At 58.9% G+C, this 6000-nt stretch overlaps 1 protein-coding gene across 1 annotated transcript in view; it reads left to right on the top strand.

The window, feature by feature from the left end:
* The first annotated feature begins 1980 nt into the window (after positions 1-1980).
* Positions 1981-6000, top strand: part of LRFN2 (leucine rich repeat and fibronectin type III domain containing 2) — a 193362-nt gene continuing 189342 nt past the window's right edge. Inside the window, exon 1 of the mRNA XM_066241967.1 lies at positions 1981-2168. The gene's annotated coding sequence lies outside the window, so the exon portion shown is untranslated. The remainder of the gene's footprint in view (positions 2169-6000) is intronic.

Raw genomic sequence — 6000 nt, 5'->3', positions numbered from 1 at the left:
CTTCACATTCTCCTGTTCATGCCCCACCTCCTCCCGCTGACCTCCTCTTTCCTCCTCTCCCCCTTCTCATTTCTCCCCCCCACCCTCGCCCTCTGTCCCTGCGCCTCCCTGTTCCGCCTCTCCTTTCCCATGCCAGCCCACTCTGATAACACACCGTACCTCGAGTTCCATCCTGGCCACGTCCTTTCTCCCCGAGGCTTTCCAGAATCCCGGCAGGGATGTGCCTGTCCGTCAGGGTCTGCAGTTTGCTGATATGGCAGTGTCATGGGGTACACATGGGGAAGGTGCCCAGCACACAGAGCCTAGGTGCCTGGGCTTCTGCAGATACGCACCCCCCCCCCCAACACACACACACCGTGTGCATAGACAGGAGGCAGGTCTTATATTACAGATTTCTCCAGCCAAGCCAACCCTAGGCTGCAGAGATATATCCACATGCCACATGTGCCTCCCTGTGGGTATCTGGGACAGGTGCATGGGAGATGTTAGCCACTAGGAGAGAAGAGATGAATTGAGACATTCTCCCTGCCCCTGGATTTACCAGATGGAGTACCAGCAGGGATCTCAAAAATTCAGTTTCTTCAGTGGGAAAAGGTAACGCTTACCTCTTGGGAAGCTCAGGGCAGAGACCAACCCCACCTTCCCCAGGAACTGGCTGCTGCTGATGCCAGTGGGCAGGGAGGATGACCAAGGGAAGAGGAGGTCCTGGCCAGACCCATACTTTCTGATGCTAAGGCTACACAGGCTTAGAGTGGGGACTCAACTCCCTGTCAGTCACGTGCCTTGGACAAGTGTCTTTATGGTCTGGGTCTTAGTTCCCTCATATGTCAAACAAGCGTTGCTGAGAGGATCAAATAAAGGGAGAGTTGTAAAGATGCCTTGCAAACAGTGGGCTCCAGTGCGCACAAGGAGAAGTCTCAATGTGTGTGTGTGTGTGTATTCATCACGTTCTCATTTCCCATAGGTCCATCCTAGGGTGTGGGAATCAGAGCTGGGTCCAGGTCTGGGATTCTCCCACCCTCCACCCTCCACCCCCCACTTGCCACCCCCAGCCCGGGGCCAGCGCGGCCGATTTTCCTCCGGCAGGCGGCGGCTGGAGGCTGCACGGCGCGCTCCGCACGTGAGGCGGCAGCACCGGCGCCGGCTGCAGGCACAGCCCGGGCAGCCCGGCTTGACTTGCGCAGGGGCTGCCCGCGCTGCCGGGCCGCTGAGCCCACCCTCCCGGTTCCTGGGGCTCGCGGCTCGCCCGCTGCCGTCCCCGCCACCGCGGCCCTGGAGCACCCCCGCCCCTCCGTACGCGTCCCGCTTGTCAGCCCGCTGCCTCGCTGTGTCCTCAGCACTCCACCCCCGCGGGGCCCGCGATCGCTCGGGTTTCGGCGGCAGGAGTGGTCGGCACGTAAGGGGGTGCGCGGACCGGCAGACGCGGAGGCTGGCTCCCTGCCCCTGCAACTCCGCGGGCTGCCACAGGGGGCGGCCGCACCGGGGAGCTCCGCGGGGACGGTGCGCACCGCCGCTGGGCTTCCTTCACCGCTGGCCCCGCGCTGCCTCCGCAGCCCGCCGGTTCTCTCCCGCATCTGCGCGTGTGATCGTTGTGCATGTGTGTGTGTATGTGTGTGTTAGGGATCGCGTGTGCGCGCGCGCGGGGGGCAGTGTGCACGCGGGGAGTGCGGGGAAGTGTGGGTGTGAGTGCCTGGCTCGCTCTCGCTCACACACACACACACACACACACACACACACACACACACCAGCTGGCTCGTCTGAACTTGAAGACTCTCCACATTCCAAGATGCCCGAGGTGCCTGGAAATGCCCGGGATTCTTCGATCTGGAAAATCCTACCGGCGTCTTCCTAGGGAGGGATTATCTCTTCTTGCTTTTTGCCTTTTTTGTATGTTTTGTTTTGTTTTGTTTTAACCTGGAAGAGAAGAGAACAAGTTGTGCTTTTTTCTCCCTTCTTGCTAAATGCCATGGATATAACTGAATAAGCCGCTCAGGGCTCTCCCGGCGTGGACATCCGAGGCCACCATCTGCCTGCGTTCGCCAGAGCCAAGGGCTTAACTCCAGCCTGTCTCAGGAGGAGAAGGATGCGTGGCCGAGCCGGGGAGCCCGGGCGCCCCGCGGAGCCGGCCTCGGTGCCTCCCAGCCGGGGGTAGATGCTGCCTCGCCCAGGTAAGTGGTCGCCGCCGCTGCGTCTCAGCGGTCGGGGTGTCTGCGGGAGCTCGGCGCGGGGCTGAATGCGCCCGGGGAACCGGGAACTTTGCATCCATTTCTTTTTCGCGTGAGGACTCCCTCACCCGGACAGTTGGGCAGACTCCCTCTTCTCTTTTCGCCCATCCTTATCGCGGGAGGTTTCCTTTCCTTCCTTTCTTGTTTTCCATAGCGGGGGTGAAACTCTGGCGACGAGCAGGGGAAGCCAGTCCGGGTGAGGCCGGAGGGCAGAAGGGAGAGACCGGAGCCCAGAAGGATGGAAACATGGAAACAGCAGGAGAACTTTGCCGCCAGACCACTCTGTTGCATCTCCCCATATGCGAGGCCTGGCCAAAGCTATTGCGGGGGGGCTGGGTCCACCGCCAGGCTCCCTGCGCTCTGTGGGCTGGCTGGGTGGGGTAGAGCCCCGCCGAGGGGTTGATTCTGGGCTCACGGAGGGAAGGAAAGCATTACTGCAGTTTGAGGAGGCAGGTCGGGTGGACTCAGGGACCCCATCCTGGCCTCAGGTAGAAAGGCAGGGAGGTCGGGGGGATATTGTGTGTGCAGCTTGGGGCATCAGATGGCATGATGAAGCAATATGGGAAGTGGCATTAGCCGTGCCTGGCTGGTAGGTCTGTCTCCCACCCAGCCCTGCCCTGCTTCTAAGGTTAGCCTGGGCAGGGAGGAGCGAGAGCCGGTGGAGAGCTTAGAAACCAGCAGCGTCTCGCTCTGCCCACACCCTAGGAGACAGCAGGGAGCTGTCCTGTCCATCTATCTCCCTGTCACTCCAGTACAAAGGACATACAGGCAGTGAGTTCGAGAGAGACAGAGCCCCTGGAAGCCAGAGCCTGGGAGAGAAAGAGGAGGGACTGAGCCAGGCCAGCGCCAAGTGCATGGGGAGATGGATGTCCACAGACAGACAGACAGACACCTGCGGGGAGAAGGAGCTTATCTGAGCTAGCACTCTGAGCTGGAGTTGCAGACATGCCTATAGATGCTGACCCTCTGCCCCGCCACAGTGTGTGCGTGTGTGCGTGTGTGTGTGTGTGTGTGTGTCTGTGTGTGTAAGACAGAGAGACAGAGAGAGAGAGGGACAAGGGTGGGGGTTGCTCTGTGGCTGCAATGGGCTGATTCCATTGGCCCGTGGGGCTTGGAAAAGGGTGGGTTCAGGAAATTGGCCCCCACAGCTGGGAAGGAGCAAAGCTAGGGTGGCACCTGCCAGTCTCTGAGCTGTGAAGTTCCCAGGCACTGGGGTGGGAGGCTCTAGGTGGGCTGCTGTACATGCTGGGGGCTGGCTTGGAACTCATACTGGGAGGCTGATAGGGGTGGGGGAGATGGGATCCTGGAAGCTAAGAAGCCCTGTGTTGGGGCTGTGCCCTGTGCTGGCGGGCATCCTCTGCGAGGAGCTTATACAACCATGGGAAGTGCAGGGGCCCAGCTGTGGGACTTTATCCTTGGGAGGCAGAAGGGGGTCAGGGTTGCGGGGAGGGCTGGAAGCTCACGAGGGCCTGCACTTGGAGCCAGCAGACTCCGCGGACCGAGCCAGCTGCCGGCCCTTCTGCTGATGCCTGGATGCCGTCTTTCCCTTCTGACTCTGGCCAGGAGTGCGGACTTTCATTTCTCTCCGAAGGCTTCCCACACGCTTCTGCTCAGGCCCCTACCCAGTCCTCAATTCAGAGTTTCTGGTCTAATTCTTGCCCAGCGATGTAATGACTTATCTTCCTGCCCTCGCCCCGGGAACACAGGGAGCAAACTTGGCGTTTCGGTTCCAGCCTCTGGTGGTGCTTCTTCCGGGAGAGGGGCTCCCAGCTCTGGCTCCTGTGGGGCTGGACTGGGTGCCCCCTCCCCCCGCCGCCAGCGCTGGGGCTCAGGCTCCGGGCTTCTCTGAGGCTGCAGTTCCTTTCCCAGGCCCAGAAATCTGAGGAGAAGCTGGGGAGTGTGGCCTGGGGGTGGGGGCGGGGGTGGCGGGAGGGCAGGGAGCTTCTAGGAAGGGACAGGAGGAGAAGGAGGGTGGATGGGGTAGGAAATGCAGATGGGGGAGGTGGGGCCCCTGGGGGAACCGGCTGCATTGTGGTCACCCAATCCCTGGTGTGGTTACAGCAGGAAGAGCCTTTCTTGTCTGGGCTGCAGCTCTGAGGTCCAATCAAGGATCTCATCCGACCTGGGTGCTGCCCAAGTGCCGGCTTGTGGAGCCCCTCCAGCCTGTGTGGAGCCCCTCCAGCCTGTGGGGTGGAGAGCATCCACTCTCCTTCAGAAAGTCCCTGGTCCTAGGAGAGATGAGGACTGTGATTGGCACCCAGGGTCTTCCCAGAGACAGCCCCGTGGAGCTGGGCCCTGGACAAAAGCAACAACAGTGTGGGCGTTTCATGATTTTTCTTTGGGCTCCATTGTCGTTTTAGGGTCCAACGTATTTTGGGGAAGGAGTTGTCGTGTCATGAAGTGGAATCTGAGCTTGGAGGGAGGGTCTGGGATCCAGCTCTGGCTCTGCCGCATCTTCGTGTGGACCCCGGGAGCGCCTGTGTTTTCCTTTGGTGAAAGGAAGTGATCGCGGCGCCTCTTGGGTGCTGCTATGTCCCCGTGCTTGCCCTGGCGCTCCCCAAGGGCCTGCCTGTTCAGATCTGGAGGAGGGCTGGGAGGGAGGGGCCCTCAGAGACGTGGAGGATAGTGCCCTGGCCTCCTCTATTCATGGGGCTGCCTGAAGGGTTTGATGCCATCACATACAGGCTGATCGTTAAAAGACTCCGAGCAGCCCTCCAGAAAACTTTGGGAATAGATATTCCAGAAGCAAATTTCACCTCTGGGGCCGTGACACCTGCTTCCCTCCCTTCTCTCTCGTTCGCTTTGGGATTTTACAGCCTCCCGCATATTTGCGCAGTCTGCTCTGGGGCTGTGTTACAGGTGTCATCTGTCAGCCTTTTCCTTCTGAGGCTTGAGTGGGAAATGTCCCCCAGAACCCAGCCCCTGCCTTCTCCTCTCTGACTCTGCCTCTTCCTGCCCCAAGCCTGACCTCACAGCGTGCTCTCAGGTCCAGGCCAGGGTCTGGGCAGGGCCTGTGGTTGGTCCCCTCGGAGGAGTTGAGGGGCACACCCAGTCAGAAAGAAGAACTCAGACCCAGACATATATTTAGCAAGGTCTGACTAATGAACCAATTGGAACTGGTGTGAAGAAGGAGGTCTAATCATAATAGGAAGAAGTAAGAAAAGGTATTTTCTGGAAATAGGCAGTAAGGTCAGGAGATAGGGACCAGGGAGAGTAGCTATGACTAAACTATTCAGGGTAAGGGCAATCGGGAAGGCTTCTTGGAGGAGGTGAGGGTTTCAGAAACAATAAAAGTCCAGAGAAGTCCATAGAAGACAAATTTCACTTTCTTTTAAATTCTCAGAGGTCACTGAGAATTTGGGAAGTTTCAGAGGTGTGGTACTGAACAAGTAAAATGGATACTCCAAGAAATTTCTTAGGCTATTGGGACCAGCACCTTCAAAAAAGCAATCTCTTGATTGCTTATTATGGGACAGGCACAAAGCTAAGAGCTTTGCTTTATCATCTCATGAAATTCTCACAACCCTGTGAAATAGCCACTGTTAACACCTCCACTTTACCAATGGAAAAAACCCCACATCCCATGGTTCAGAGAAGTTGGGTTCCTGCCAGGTAGCCAGTAAGTGGCAGCATTGTCCCTCTCCTCTCACGTCATCTGAATTCAAAGCCCACACTCTTGAACGCCTCCATACTGCCTCTCGTCCACAGTGGGTGCCAGGCGGCCCCGGGGACTGGCCCCTCTCTAAGCCTGCTGGCCTCCTGGCCTGGCAGAGCA

This window comes from Saccopteryx bilineata, chromosome 1 (assembly GCF_036850765.1).
Source record: "Saccopteryx bilineata isolate mSacBil1 chromosome 1, mSacBil1_pri_phased_curated, whole genome shotgun sequence".
NCBI lineage: Eukaryota > Metazoa > Chordata > Mammalia > Chiroptera > Emballonuridae > Saccopteryx > Saccopteryx bilineata.
The sequence above is the reverse complement of the archived record's forward strand: the minus strand, read 5'-3'. Positions and strand labels throughout refer to the sequence as shown.